The sequence below is a fragment of the Solanum stenotomum genome, chromosome 10, assembly GCF_019186545.1.
Source record: "Solanum stenotomum isolate F172 chromosome 10, ASM1918654v1, whole genome shotgun sequence".
NCBI classification, from domain to species: domain Eukaryota; kingdom Viridiplantae; phylum Streptophyta; class Magnoliopsida; order Solanales; family Solanaceae; genus Solanum; species Solanum stenotomum.
In genome coordinates, this window is record NC_064291.1 from 43,919,512 (window position 1) to 43,936,783 (window position 17,272).

The following is a 17,272-nucleotide window of genomic DNA, read 5'->3' on the forward strand; positions in this document are numbered from 1 at the left end:
ATTCCAATACAAATACTCCCTCCGTCCACAATTGTTTGGCAGGTATACTAAAAATAGATGTCCAAGATTAATTGTCAATTTAAACAATCAAGAAATAATTAGTCACTTTTTTCCAATTCTGCCCTTAATGATAGTGTAGTTCAATTGAAAAGTTATGTGGATTTTTGGTATTCTTGGTATAGTAGGGTTATATTATTCAAATTACACCTTGTATTAAATTTTCCTTGAGGGGTGTGCATGACCTTACCCTGACAAACAATTGTGGACGGAAGGAGTATCAAACATCAAGTAGGAAAACCCAAAAAAAGTTATTTTTATTTATTTGAAGAAAGATTAGTTGATGCTTTAAAGCTCCACTTGAAGTATATATGCGATGCACCCACTCATTAAGAAGGCTATCTTTTTGTCATCATAAACTATATATCCGTAACCATATAAAATTGCTAATGGCACAACATAATGATTTCCCCTTTTCGTCAACATTATTTTAATTACACTATCATTCTTAACTTTAAATTAAATTAACCACTTCCTCATAAAGAAACTAGTACAAAATTTTATATTAAAAGTTCAAGTTACTTATTATTATTTTTATATATATCCGCTCTCCCTCCTACTAGATCAACGATCATTTTCAGTTTTAAATTAAGAACCATCAAGTATACGTTTTCTGGTCTTATAAACCTTTTTGGTGCCCTTTTGTCATTACCAATCTACTTCCGCATCTATTTGAAAAATCACTTTGTAATTAAATTTTGGAAAAATATTAGGCTAATAATTATATAGTATTTATAATTATAAACGTAATGACCCCATAGTATTTGTCTAAATTATACACCCCTATCTTTGCATTACTCCATAGTATTTGTCTAAATTATCCACAAATACTTTTAGGATAATAATATTTGTTTACCTACCAAATACAAGAAAAATAAGTGAAAAACTCACTTATTTTCTAAAAAACATTTTTCTTTGTACGGAACACACCCTTATTCTCCTTTAGTTTTACTTTCATCATTTTATTTGTAAATTAATAAAGCCAGTATGCCATGGAAAATGATTATATTAGGGCCTAAATAGATTTGTCTACACAATTAAGCATAAAGTTAATTATTAATTAAGAATCTTCATGCAAACACTAATAAAGGTATTGGATTACAGAAGATCATGTGCAATATCCAACTTATAGGGAATTTACCAAAAGATTTTGAGCAGAAGATTTAGCAATGATTTTACCATTTTCAACAAACAATATTGGAGTGATCTCATGATAATAAAGAATCAAAGTTATTCTAGCCAATTCATGTGAAGAGCAAATTAAATACCCTAATAATTATTGTTGAAAAACAAATCCACAAGTACAATGATTCATAATTGATTAGTAACAAGACTGAAAAACATAGAACATGAGGAACAAAACTTCATGTGAGGTTTTTAACATGATTGATGTCACACAGATGTAATGCATTAAGCACCTTTTTGGTCCTATTTTTCTTTGACAATACCCCTATCACACCTCCATGCCCCATCCCAACCCTCAAAAAGTGAAAAATAGTACTACTAATAATCTTTCAAGGATCACTGAGAAGTCGTTTCGTGTGAGGTATACAGTATAATATATAATTTCAGGATAAAATATAGAATTATTTCATTATGTGTTTGGTTGAAGGTATTAGATAGTTTTGGGACTATTTATCTCATTATAATGATGTGATAAGTTATCTCATATCTATGGTGGGATAGCTCATCCTAAAATAATTAATCATCTGATATCTTGTTTCCAACAAAATGATTAAGTGAAAAATAGTAAAACTAATAATCTTTCAAGGGTCATCCAAAGACTTACCGTACGTATCAGAGATGGATTCAAGATTTAAATGGATTCTTATAATAACGTGGATTTTAATATAGTAGTAGTAATTACATTGAGGGTCTATCAAAGATCATCTATCTACCCACATAAACTAGGGATAATGTATGTATACATTTTATTTATTTTCTTCAGATATCGCTTGTGAAATTACATTAAATATTTATTGTTATTACTATAATTAGATTCATATTTAAATATTTACAAATATTTAATAAAATTTTAATGCATATAAGAAATTTCAAGAAATTAATAAATTCATATGAACATTGGAAGTCTTTCTCACAATTTATTCCCATAGGCGCAGAAACGTACGTGAAGCTATAACTATATAAATTTATTTTAAAATTTTATATCTTTTTACTATAATTTTTTGTTTTTAAGATTTCAGAAAATATATATATATAAGAGACTTGAAAAAATCATTTTTCTCCTATTCATATTTGTAAGCGATTATATTATATTATATACTATATATGAGACCATTTCCTCCTCAACTTTTAGACAGAACATAGTTTTACAAAAAAAAATTGTCAAAAAGTATATTTATAGACTTTTAATTTTATTCTGAATAAAATAATTTATAGTTATATAAATATTTTTAGCTTGTTTTAAACAATTAATTCTTAATAAAATCTTTGTTTGTTAATCGAACATCGTGTATAATTATGACAGAAGAAGTAATATATTCTTGTTTCCCTCCATAAGTCATTATTAGCCAAAATTTTCAAATTACTATTTATTGATTTTTCAATGATATCGCATGCTACCTCTCTATGTTTTAAGGCAATAAATATACATACAATTAGTCACTTCATTTTTTTAAAAGATTATTATAAGTTTAATAAGATTGATATATTATCTCCTTTCATAATTAATTTGACCGACAAATTGAAAGTATAATAATTAGTTGATGATAAACAAAGGGACTTGTAGACATAATTAAGCAACATGCATGCCTCATCACTTGTAAATGTAAGTTAGGAGGATTAATTAGTGGATATGAATCATCATTTAGTTGACTAATTGCATGACGACCAAGAAAGTTATATAAGTGGGTAAATAATGTAAAACTTGTTAATTAAGTTGCAAGCTTATCTTAATTAATCAGTAACTAATCCCATAATTACCACTAGAGAAAATCACCAGGCGTGCACAAATTTGCCTTTGACCTACTAAAAAGTATTTTTATTTAAGTTGACAATGTCTTAATTGTTTTTACTTTGATTAGACCTAGCTAGTTTTGCCGAAAGCATTTACAAGATTAATTAATTACCATACATTATGATCAACTTATTGTTAAATAATATATATATTGTACCATTAGTTGAAATAATAAAATCAATTTAATCATCACAAAATTAAGTGGGATCACGTGATAAAGGGAAAAGGTATAAAGAAAGTAAAGTAACACACATAAATAAAAAAAAGAAAACGGTCGTGAAAGTTTTAGTAATATTATTATTGAGAAAAGTATTGAAAATATCTTTGAATTTGGCGTAAATTATTAGTTTCGTTACTGAACAGTCTTAAACTTTTGTACGAGAGCATGAGATTCTTAATAAAAAATCAAGAGAAGTATTGAAAACACCCCTAAATTTAGCAAGAATTTAGAGAGTATATTTCTTTCACGCTACAAGATTGAGGGTATTTAAGTTCAGTTAATAATCAAAATTTCTATAAGAAACTAAAAATAAATGTGTTTTTTTATTAGAAGACTATAGATAGAAAATCAAGGATTCATATGGACTCTTGTCTGAATAATAATTGCAAATAACATGTTTATGAAAGTAAAGCAACTTCACTACGAAGCTACAAATCCCATCAAAAATCTTTTTCATTTCAAGTCCTAAAAGTAATGATTAAAGACGGCAAAAAGTTAAGAACTACTATTTACTAGTTATTATAGTTCCTAGTTTTAGCACTTTGGTAGCTATTTGAAGTAATAAAAAGATACCTATTTTATATACTTATACAGTTATACTATAAAAGAAATCAGACAAACTCAGCTCATCATGAGTATTGTTAATCATTTGTTGACTTAATGTATACATTAAAGCTTAAAAGTATTTATAACTAAAAAAGAAAAGCTTAAGTATTGCTAGCAATAATTATGAATTCACACACAAAGCTTTGAGGTGTCATCTTGTGCTTTCTTAGAGATTAGTTTAAGAGACTTATGAATTTATATAACAATCACGACTTGTGTTATTAATCAACAGAGTAAAAAATCTAAGTGATGTGAAGCATGTTGTCTCTTATATAGCTAATCGCGTATTATGATAAAAAATCCATGGTCGTAAACTTTTCGGAGGATAAGTTAACAAGTGAATGTTCTAATTAATTAGCACTCTTTATGGATGGATCAGGCCTAATTGTTATTTCCATGAATTGTCATTAACAAATTTAACTTAAGAAGCACATTAAGCCATAATCCAATTGTTGAATAATTTGGTACCTTCTTACTATAAAGTTCAATAGTCACTCCACTACAATACTACATGCATTATCTAACCTAGAGCATTATTTTAAGACCATTACATTCCAAATTTAATCTTATCTTATTCTGAATTATGTGTAAAATTAGTGGAAGCAAGAAAGATATTATCAATAACTGAAATTTTCTTTCACTTGCGCCACCCTCACCCCAATCGCCGCCACCCCTATTGTATTGGGTAAAAAGAGGCTCGTATACGTGGTTGTAGGTAAGATGGACACGTGTCACTAGTAGAAAATGACCAAAGAAATCAGCTTAAAAGGATACATCGATTTCGAAGAGATACTTGAAAAAGATTGACTTCAGCAAGTTTCCGAAATGTCAAAGATTGGTTATCATCTAGAAAGGAGTGAGAGCTCGTGGCCCAAAAATGCAGAGGGGCTCATGTCTTGATGACATGTCAGAAAGGATAAAAGGATAGATACACTAGATATGATCGTACGAATATTCAAAGCACAACATAGAAATATTGACGGGCATCACTAACACAATTTCCAAGTGGACGACATTCATTGGTTATAGTACTTTAGGACTCTGTTGGAATTTCTATTGGTTAATCTGGTACCTTTGTAACCTATTAATAGTAATTTTTATACAATTTTAGAGGATTTCGATTCTAACAAATACTACCACAACACACCTCTTGTACCTCAAGCTTTCCATATTTTACTAAATCTTTGCCTTACAACATTTACTCATTATATCATTCTAGGATCAAAAGCAAAATACACTCAAACTCAGGGCCGGCTCTATGTATACAAAAATCAGGCATTGGCCTTAGGCCCCCAATTTTAGGGGGCCTCAATTTTTTACCAAGAATAAATTATGTGTTAATTTTTTAAAGAAAAATATTAATTATTTATGATAAAAAGTATATATTTAAAATTATTATTTTATTCTCTTCAACCCCATTCAAATAGAAGAAATCAAGAAATTATTGTTTTATTTTCTTACACTCTCTCTACTAATACTCACATTATTTTCTTTTTAACTCCTTTTACACTCTCTTCTTTAAATTGTTGATAAGCTAGAGTAATATTCTGTCAAAAATATCAATTAATATTCGAAAAATGTTGAACAAATTGAATTGTAAATTCTTTTTCCATTTCTTCTTAGATTTTCAAGCATTACAACAACCATAGTAAAATGTGGGGTAACCAAATTATCAACTTCATCAAAGCTATGGTTCTAACTCTTATATTTATTTGAAATTTGTCAACTTATTACTTGTAGAACTATGTTAACAATTCATATAATGATTGCCCGAGTAAAATAATATTTTTCAACGTTGAATTAATAAAATCTTATTTAAAACTAATAATTGAAAAAGAAATCGAATAAATCATTTATATATAAAAAATATTAGGCAATACTTTGCATTTAAAAATGTAAGAGAAATAAATTTTAAATAAATGCATGTGAAGTTTATTTAAATTTTAGGCCTCTAATTAAGATTTCGCTTTAGGCCTCCGATTACGTTGAGCCGCCCCTGCTCAAACTACACTGGAAATATGACATATACTCATCATCAAAGCTCCAATGCTTCATACGACTTCTGTTTACTTGTTTTTTTAATCTTTATCTCGTTATTACTTACTTTTATCAACATATTTACCTGTCAATAATTGAATCTAACGAGTTAAGCTAAAATGGATATTATTAACCTCATATAAATTCAACTATACTATTGTTTGTTATAAACACATAGCCCCCCCCCCCCCCCCACCTCCACCCCCTCACTATCACGCGCCATGGTCTTACTCTCACAATGTTTATCAAGATTCTATATAATTATAATAGTATTTTCTATTTATTTATCGAACGCCTATAAACATAGATATTTTAAAAAATACTTATTTTTTATAAAAATATTCTTCTTTCATATCAAACACATCCTTAAAAGTCTTTAGATTGCCCCCATTTTCAGTGCATGTGATTCTTGGCCCTATGATTGATTATATATAATGATTTTTTGTAATGCAATATATGCATGAAATGAGAGTGTTTCTGTCACGACCCACACCGTCGTGATTGGCATCCACCCTAACTCTCCGGTGAAAGAACCACTACTAAAACCCAAATCAAGCAACTAACTCAAAACTAAGACATTTAAGTTACGGAAGCAAGTTAAATACTAAGGAAATAAATAATAAACTCTAACAAAAGTCTAACAATAATAAACTAACAATGCGGAAGTAATGCCTTGAACCTGAAAGTCAATGTACCAAAACATCTAGCAATGAACCAAGTCTAAACAAGAAGGGATACAACCCCAACTAATGTACTAATAACTAATAGAACTGTCTAAGTCCGAAATGTGGACATAGACGAAAGGAGAACTCATAGCAGCCCGGAAGAATTGGCTCACCCTTGAATTTGAACGACGATCACTAATCTCCTAAGCGAGGTATGTCAGTAGCCGCTTGAAGATGCCCTGTACTCAACAAAAATAAGAGCAAGGGCAGAATCAGTACACAACCATAGTGTACTGGTAGGATCACGCGGCTATCCCACTAAGTGCACATAAGCAAGTCAATACAACAATATAATCACATGCATATATCGAACATATACAATATCATCAACATTTACGAACAACGAACAACTTCACATGTCTCAAAATACACAATTATGACAAGTCATTGGTCCTCTCATGGAACCTAAACCCAAACAGTTAGCATAACGGAACGTGGTACCCGATCTAATAATTATGCCGAAACGTGGCAACCGATCCCATAATTATGCCGGAACGTGGCAACCGATCCAAGTTAGTTATGCCGAAACGTGGCAACCGATCCATTCAACACACCACAATCACAATCACAAGTATATCCTCAAGATCATACAATTAAGTCATGATTCCATGCTAACCATCATTCATCTATCTCATTTACAACAAGTGTGATCAATAATGCAACATTCATATACAAACATATATCATAATGAAGCAAGAACAAACATACATCACACAATCATAGAATCACAACCATCACCTACCTCGAAACAAGCTTGAAACCCTAAGAAACTTGATCCTTCCCCTTCCGGATTCGTTCCGCTTGTTCTTGGTCTACAAATAATCAATATAATAAAAGAATCAATAAAAAATCACTAATTACCCGAGTTACTAACAATTCTATGAACCCTAGATCAAACCCATGATCCCAATTATCCAAATTAGGGTTGCTTCCCCCATAGAATCTATAACAAAACCCTCCCCCGTTAATATTCACCCATTCTATTACGTTTTACGGATCGAAAAATGGATTCGGGGAGTGAAAAGCTTACATTTAGCGTCAAGAATGATGAAAAACAAGTAGGAGTCGCCTGGGGTTTGTTCTTTAGCTCTAAAAGTCGAAAAGTGTATAATAAGGTCATTTAAGGGTTTATTAATGACCTTAAGTCGCGTCAAGCCCGCCACAGCGGCCCTGCCAAAGCGATCAAAATTCGGCCAAAGCGAGTTGCACGAAATAGGGAGCTATTTAAAGAATTCCAACATCCCCACTACACAACACACCTCTAACCCACGACGCTCAGAAAATACCCTTAACGCTAAGATCGATTCTGAAGTTCTACTTGCCCGAATTCGATTCCGTAAAGTCGTACGGATTCCTTAACAAGTTATCTAACCACTCAGGTAACCAGAATCATAAATAAATCACCCGATTGTTACCACATTTCCCTACACCTTAAAGACTTCAATTTCGTTCAAATCTGGATTAGGTTGGGAAAATCTAAATACTACGAAAAAGTTTTCCGGCCCCAATTTTTTCCCCGTTGGCATTTCTATAACGACAAGAACAGGTCATTACAATAGATACCAATTTACCCATCACTCGTCCCCGAGTGACAAAACTTAGGAAAATAGGCTAAGAAAGGAATGAAGTAGTACCTGAATCGACGAACAATTGGGGATACTTGTCTCGCATGTCCTTCTCAGTTTCCCAAGTAGCTTCTTCAATTGGACGATGCTTCCATTGAACTTTCACGGACTTAATCTCCTTGGTCCTCAACTTGCGCACATCACGATCAAGAATTGCAATCTGTTCATCCTCATATTGGAGATCTTGTCTAACACAATTGAGTTCCACTTTATTTTATAATCCTTGTCACCATGATACCTCTTCAACATGGACACATGAAATACCGGATGAACACCCAATAGATTATGAGGTAACACCAATCTATACGCTACTGGCCCTACACATTCAATAACCTCAAATGGACCAATGTATCGCGGACTTAGCTTGCCCTTCTTGCCAAATCTCATCACCCCTTTCATGGGTGATACCTTAAGAATAACATTTTCGCCAGTTTGAAACGCCATGTCTCTTACCTTATGATCTGCATACTTCTTTTATCTACTCTGGGCTGCTAAAAGTTTAGCTTGAATACTCATCACCTTATTTTGAGTATCCTTCACTAAATCAACCCCCAAAGGTTTCACATCTCCAGCCTCAAACCATCCTATAGGTGATCTACATCCCCTCCCATAAAGTGCCTCAAATGGTGCCATATAAATGTTGAAGTGATAACTATTATTATAGGAGAACTCACACAAAGGTATGAATTTATCCCAATGCCCTCCAAAATCAAGCACATATACCATCAACATGTCTTCTAATACTTGAATTGTCCTCTCCGGCTGCCCGTCTATCTGTGGATGGAAGGTAGTATTAAAAGTGAGTTATGTGCCTAATTAATCATGTAATTTCTTCCAAAACTTGGATGTGAATTGGGTACCACGGTCTGAGATGATAGAGAGGGGTACCTCTTGCAACATCACTATCTCTTTCACATACACATTAGCCAATTGTTCAGCATTATAATCTATTATTACCGGAATAAAATGGGCTGACTTAGTCAATCTACCAACCACTACCCAAATAGAATCAAACTTCCCCAAAGTCTTGGGAAGACCAACCACAAAATCCATGACTATTCTTTCCCACTTCCATTCCAAAATTGGCATTCTTTGAAGCAAACCTGCAGGCCTTTGGTGTTCATACTTCACTTGCTGACAATTCTGACACTTAGCCACAAACTCTGCTATATCCTTCTTCATGCTCGGCCACCAATAAATTTGCTTTAAATCTCGATACATCTTGGTCACACCCGGATGAATAGAATATCGCGAACCATGAGACTCTATCAACAACTTTTGAATCAAATCATCAACTCGGGGAACACAAATTTTTCCTTTGAAACTAAGTACACATTTCGCATCAAGAGTGGTCTTTTGTGTCTTACCAATCACAGTCTTCTTTCTAAGCTCCTCCAAATTTTCATCTTCAAATTGTTTGGCCTTGATCTCCTCAATGAATGTGGCCCTCACTTCAATACTAGCTAGCACCCCACCTCTTTCTGAGATGCCCAACTGCATTAATTTAGACTCCAAGGTCTGAATTTCCTTAGCCAAAGGTCGATTGGTTACACTAATGCAAGCTACACTACCCATACTCACCGCCTTCTGACTCAAAGTGTTTGCCACTACATTAGCCTTACCCGGATGGTATTGAATGGTGACATCATAATCTTTAAGTAACTTCATCACCCTTCGTTGTCTCAAATTCAGATCCTTTTGAGTGAACACATGCTCATCTGCAAACTACGATGATCAATAAATACCTCACATTTAACACCGTAGAGCCATATCTTAAGAGCAAACACTCCCGCTGCCAATTCTAAATCATGTGTTGGATAATTCCTCTCATGCACCTTCAATTGACGCGAGGCATAAGCTACAACATTCTTATCATGCATCAACACAACACCCAAACCAGAATGTAAAGCATCACAATAAACAATAAAATCATTACCTTCAACCGGTAATGCTAGAATGGGTGCGATGGTCAAGAGAGTCTTGAGCTTTTGGAAGCTCTCCTCACATTTTTCAGTCCATTCAAATGGTATCTCCTTTTTAGTCAAATTAGTCAAGTGAGTGGTAATAAAAGCAAAGTTCTTCATAAATCGATGATAATAGCTAACGAGCCCCACAAAACTCCAAACTTCTGTCACAGAGCTAGGCCGAACTCAATTCTTAACCGCCTCAATCTTTTGAGGATCTACCATTATCCCTTCTTTCGAAACTACATTCCCCAAAAATGCAACAGAAGTCAACCAAAATTCACACTTAGAAAATTTAGCATACAACCTTTGTTTCCCAAGAACGCCCAAAACAATACGAAGATGGTTGGCATGTTTTTCCTCACTTTTCTAATAAACCAAAATATCATCAATAAAGACTATGACGAAAGAATCAAGAAATGGCTTGAACACCCCATTCATTAAACTCATAAAAAGTTGCAGGCACATTAGTCAAATCAAAGGACATGACTAGGAATTCATAATGCCCATAGCGAGTCCTAAACGCCGTCTTTGGCACATCCTCAGGCCTAATTTTTAATTGATGGTAACCAGACCTTAGATCAATCTTAGAGAAAACTGATGCACCTTGCAGTTGGTCAAAAAGATCACATATTCAAAGCAAAGGGTACTTGTTTCGAATAGTGACCCTATTCAATTGCCGGTAATCTATACATATTCTCATACTACCATCATTTTTCTTAACAAACAAAGTTGGGGCACCCCATGGAGAAGCACTAGGTTGAATAAATTCCTTATCAAGAAAGTCTTGGATTTGAGTCTTAAGCTTTCTAAATTCCGTCGGAGCCATACGATATGGAGGAATAGAAATGGGGAGTGTACCAGGCTCTAAATCAATGCATAAATCTATATCTCTATCCGGAGGCATACCAGGCAAGTCATTAAGAAACACTTTTCTAAATTCTGACACCACAGGAATAGACTCAATGGATGGAGCCTCAATCTTAACATCCAAAATATGAGCCAAATAAGCCAAACAACCCTGCCCAATCAATTTCTTATCCCAAATAGAGGATATGATCTTAGTTCACTTAGGCTTGTACATCCCTTCCCACTCTAATTTTTCCCTTCTTAGAATTTCTAGAGTTACGGACTTAGTATTACAATTAAGTATGGCATAATAGGGGGACAACCAAGTCATGCCTAAGATTATATTAAGGTCAGTCATATCCAAAATCACCAAATCAACCCAAGTCTGAAAACCCATAAACAAAATAGGACAAGCACGATAAATATGTGTAACTATGACTGAGTCTTCAACTGGGGTTTTAAACATAGATATGGGCATCAAGTATATCATAAATCATATCAAACTCTAAGGCAAATCGCACAGATACATAAGAATAAGTAGAACCCGGATCAAATAACACATTAGCCATCTGGTCACACACAAGAATAGTACATGTGATCACCACGTCAGACGTCTCTGCCTTATCACCATTTCCTCTACCTTCACGACCTCACTGATTACCTCCTCGCTCACCTTGTGGACGCCCTCGAACTTATTACCATTTCCCGCGGGTACCACTGTTCTAGTCTGCTGCTGCGCGGACTCAAATACACGTGGGTGAGGACAATTTCTCCTCATATGCCCAGGTTCTCCATAGTTGTAACAAGTACGATCAAAAGATGGTCTGCCGCCCATCGAAGGAGCGACTCCTTGGCTATCCTGAAAATTATGAGATGGAGTTTTTGAATAACTACCTACAGAGGCGGGCATAGTGGACTGAATTGGCTTGGCTGCAAGCGTTGGCCTTCCGGACCACTTGGAATAAAAACTTTGAAAGTTACCCGAGTTCTTGGCCCTTTTTGCCCATGCCTTAGCTTGACCGTCTCGCCTAACCCCCTCCACTTTCTTAACATAATCTATTACCTCATTGAAGCTCATCCCTGCAGAATTCATATGAACAGATAATACTTGCAACTCAGAATTTAGTCCCCTAATAAATAACCGAATCATCTCCTCCTCAGTAGTCACCAATTGAGTAGCATATCTAGAAAAAGCATGAAACTTGGCCTCATAAGCATACACAGTCATACCACCCTACTCCAAAGCCATGAACTCATCCTTCTTGCGATCCCTAAAGGTCCTAGGTACATATTTCTCTAGAAATAGAGCATGAAATTGGGTCTAAGTAAGTGGAGGTAAAGTAGAAGATCGACATTCCATATAAGCTCTCCATCACTGCTTAGCCTCACCTTGAAGTTGAAAGGACACGAACTCAACCCCATGTTGATGGACAATTCCCAACTTATGAAGCCTCTCATAGAAATCTAAGATGAACTCATAAGCATCTTCATTCTCAGAACCAAGAAACACAGGAGGCTTTAGCTTCAGAAACTTAGTCAACATTTTATGCTCATTACCAATCATAACAGAACCCAACAAAGGACGAAAAAAACATAATTACCTCCAGTCTCACCCACCTTGGGCTCAGTGCTAGCAACATGAGGATTAGTTGGATATTGAGTTGCTTGAGCAGAAGAAAGCACTCCAGGACTAACCAACACTTTCAAGAATGATATGATCTGTCGAGCTAACATTGGGTTTATGGGAGGAACATCGGTAGTCTCAGTCTGCAGCTCTTCCTCTTGTCCCACATCCTCAACATTCCCAATATCAACATTCTCCTCCTCAATCTCTTCAGGATGCACATGAGGGTTATCATTCATAGTAGCATTCTCAACAAGAGCTCCATTCCCAGCAGGCACTACTCTCAGTGCTGATTTCTCAACTAGAGCATTGATGGAAGCTACGGGCCTAACGTCGTTGAATCTAGTGTTAACCATCTGTGGACAGAAGAGTGAAGGAGGTTAGATACCAATTTGAATCGCCGATTACCAATTGGAATCAAGTCATAGCACGAAACGAGACAAGAGAAAACAGAGAGATTTTCTAAAGTCCTATAGCTTCTCAAAGAAAAGTAAAGGCGTCCTCGTACTGTTTCACGAGACTCTACTAGACTCGTTTCGGTACATTGAGATCAACGAATCTAGGCTATGGTACCAACTTTGTCACGACCCAGACCATCGTGATTGGCACCCACCCTAACTCTCCGGTGGGAGAACCACTACTACAACCCAAACAAAGCAACTAAACCAAAACTAAGGCATTTAAGTTACAGAATCAAGTTAAATACTAAGGAAATAAATAGAGTTCACATAAACTCTAACAAAAGTCTAACAATAATAAACTAACAATGCGGAAACAATGCCTAGAACCTGAAAGTCAATGTACCAAAACATCTAACAATGAACCAAGTCTAAACAAGAAGGGATACAACCCCAACTAATGTACGAACTGTCTAAGTTCGAAATGTGGACATAGACGAAAGGAGAACTCATGGCAGCCCGGAAGAATTGGCTCACCCTTGAATTTGAACGACGATCACTAATCTCCTAAGCGAGGTATGTCAGTAGCCGCTTGAAGATGTCCTGTACTCAACAAAAATAAGAGCAAATGCAGAATCAGTACACAACCACAATGTACTGGTAGGATCACGTTGTTATCCCACTAAGTGCAACATAAGCAAGTCAATACAACAATATAATTACATGCATATATCGAACATATACAATATCATCAACATTTATGATCAGCGAACAACTTCACATGTCTCAAAATACACAATTATGACAAGTCATTGGTCCTCTCATGGAACTCAAACCCAAACAGTTAGCATACCGGAACGTGGTACCCGATCCAATGTTTATGTCGAAACATGGCAACTGATCCCATAATTATACCGAAACGTGGCAACAGATCAAAGTTAGTTATGTCAAAACGTGGCAACCGATCCATTCAACACACCACAATCACAATCACAAGTATATCCTCAAAATCATACAATTAAGCCATGATTTCATGGTAACTATCATTCATCTATCTCATTTACAACAAGTGTGATCAATAATGTAACATTCATATACATACTATCATAATGAAGCAAGAACAAACATACATCACACAATCATATAATCATAACCATTACCTACCTCGAAACAAGCTTGAAACCCTAAGAAACTTGATCCTTCCCCTTTTGGATTCGTTCCTCTTGTTCTTGGTCTACAAACAATCAATATAATACGGGAATCAATAAACAATCACTAATTACCCGAGTTACTAACAATTCTATGAACCCTAGAGCAAACTCATTATCCAATTATCCAAATTAGGGTTGTTTCCACCATAGAATCTATAACAACCCCCCCTAATCAATATTCACCCATTCTATTATGTTCTACGGATCGAAAAATGGATTCAGGGAGTGAAAAGCTTACCTTTAGCCTCAAGAATTGTGAAAAACGAGTAAGAGCCGCCTGGGGTTCGTTCTTTAGCTCTAAAAGTCAAAAAGTACATAATAAGGTCATTTAGGGTTTATTAACGACTTTAAGTCGCGTCGAGCCCGCCACAACGGCCACCACCTCCCTACAGCGGCCCCGCCAAAGCGGGTTGCACGAAACATGGAGCTATTTAAAGAATTCCAAAATCCCCACTTCACAACACACCTCTAACCCACAACGCTCAGAAAATACCCTTCACGCTAAGATCGATTTCGGGAGTTCTACTCGCCCGAATTCAATTTCGTAAAGTCGTACGGATTCCTTAACGAGTTATTTAACCACTCATGTAACTAGAATCATAAATAAATCAACCAATTGTTACCATATTTCCCTACACCTTAAAGACTCTGATTTCGTTCAAATCTGGACTAGGTTGGAAAAATTCAAATACTATGGAAAAAAATTTCGTCCCCAAATTTTCTTCCGTTGGCATTTCTATAACGACGGGAACAGGTCATTACAGTTTCCAGACAAAGATTCTGGTACTCACTCCATATTTACTTGATTAATAATAATGTATACAATTGTTTAATTTGGTCATTTCTATACCTGCATTCACTTGGTACTTTATCTCAGGGCGAAGCTACAGTATAATTCACGAATTCTGCTGAATTCAATAAATTTAATTGAAATACTATATATCTATTTTGTGAAATTTATTTATTTATATATAAAAACTAATAATTAAATAAAAAATAATAATTTAAATCTTGACTTCGAGTATTATTTATGTACATGGATATCTTTATCCCACTGGTAAATAATGATTGCTAGGCTCCAATTAAATAAGTTAAGTAAGAACTTTTTATTGCTTACTTTAAAATAACAAAAAGTTACTTTATATCCCATCTAGCATCATTTTGCACAAAAAATGGTATCTAATTGATAAAGACATGTCTACATGAAGGAAAAGAGAAAGCAAAAAAATTAAATTAGTGCACATATAAATTTTCAAGTCATAATTTATTCAATTAACAATATATGTGAACTTTTTTTAAATGAAAAGTTTATAAATATAACTTTATAATGACAAATTGAGAATCATTCTTTCCACTTCCTCTCCTCCTTTGTGAAGTATCTTATATATATATATATAAGACAGAAAATTAAATCAGAGTGGGAATATATCATGTCTTCCACTCTTTTTCTTTCTCAATTTGTTTAAATAATTATAATTTTTAAGCAGTTTTCCTTTTTGAAACTAATTATTTGATGAGCCCTTTAAGTTCCAAGAGATTGATTAGACAGCAGTAGGGACTTAACTTTCTTGTGAATATTTGTATTTAATTTCAAGCATCCCCACTTACCTCAATTTGTCACTTATTTTTAATATTAATAATAATAATTTGCTAAGAAGGTTAGAATTTCTAAGTTTAGCAAACACTTGGTCATTATAATTAGCATATAGTATTAGTTAATTAGATGTTTAAGTAATTAGGGGTGGATTATTTTTATAAATAAATAAGCTTAAAAACTCACTATTTTCTTGATTGGTTACTTTATCTTTATTTGTAATTTGTGCCTTTTACAATATAAATAGAGATGCTTCACAACTAATTAATTAATTTGAGTGGGTATTTTTTTAATTTAATTAACCTATGTAGATAAAGATATATTAGCACAATGCAAGTAAATAAGTTAAAATATTTGGTCTAAATTGAACTTTCTGTCATTGTTTTATGTACTTGTTTGTTTTGTTTGTGTTTTCACACTTCTAGTGATAAGCTAGTTCTCAAGTTAGCCTAGCTTCTAATAATGACCAAATACAATGTAAAGTTCCTTTGAGGCTTTCTTTATTTTAATTTATAACATTTCCCTATTCAATCATAGACAAAAATACTAAGATGATTTCTTCTCATTTGTCGTATTCTTGGTGGTCAGAGTAATTGATATTTGTTATTGATGGAAAGTGATAAAAAACATATCCCTATTCATTGTTTAGTTTAAACACTTTCAATATATATATAACCATATAATTATTTATGAAGAGAGAAACCCAACGTTCGAAATATTGTTTTTGGTCGGAAAGGAATTGCATTTTATATAAAATAAAAATAAAAATGTAAAAAGAACTAACTAAGTACAAAAACAATCTTTATATAGTGGCTTGACACAAATTCCATTTTAACAAAAAAAAAAAAAGGAATTGCAAAAGGATCTAACAGTTAGTAGTACTTTTTTCCCAAGATCTAGAACTAATTCCACCACCGTTTAATATTATTTGGCTCGTGTTGATCTGACATATTTTTTTAAAAAAAAATTAATTAGAAGTGCATTTTATTACATTAATTTTATTAATGATATTTTGAAATTTTAAATCTAACTATTATCATTTTGTGTAGTTATTTAATGGTAAGATTGATATGAAAAAAAAAATTCTTAAAACTATCTTGATTTACTAAAATAAACAAGTAAAATGATTTTTGTTATAGGAGCCAAATTAAAAAATTCAAATTAATTATTTGTTTATATTTATTTAATAATTGTATGCCTACTTAATTATTTATCCAATGTCCAGAATATATGTCTTGGCATTGTTAAGGCATTTGAAATATCAATAGTATTATAGTATATTCATTTCAATAGTACTCAGTTCTCAATGATGCCAATATGATATACATTATATACAGATATGATATCATAAAGGACGATTCATTCCTTAAAAGGAAAGCTTAGTC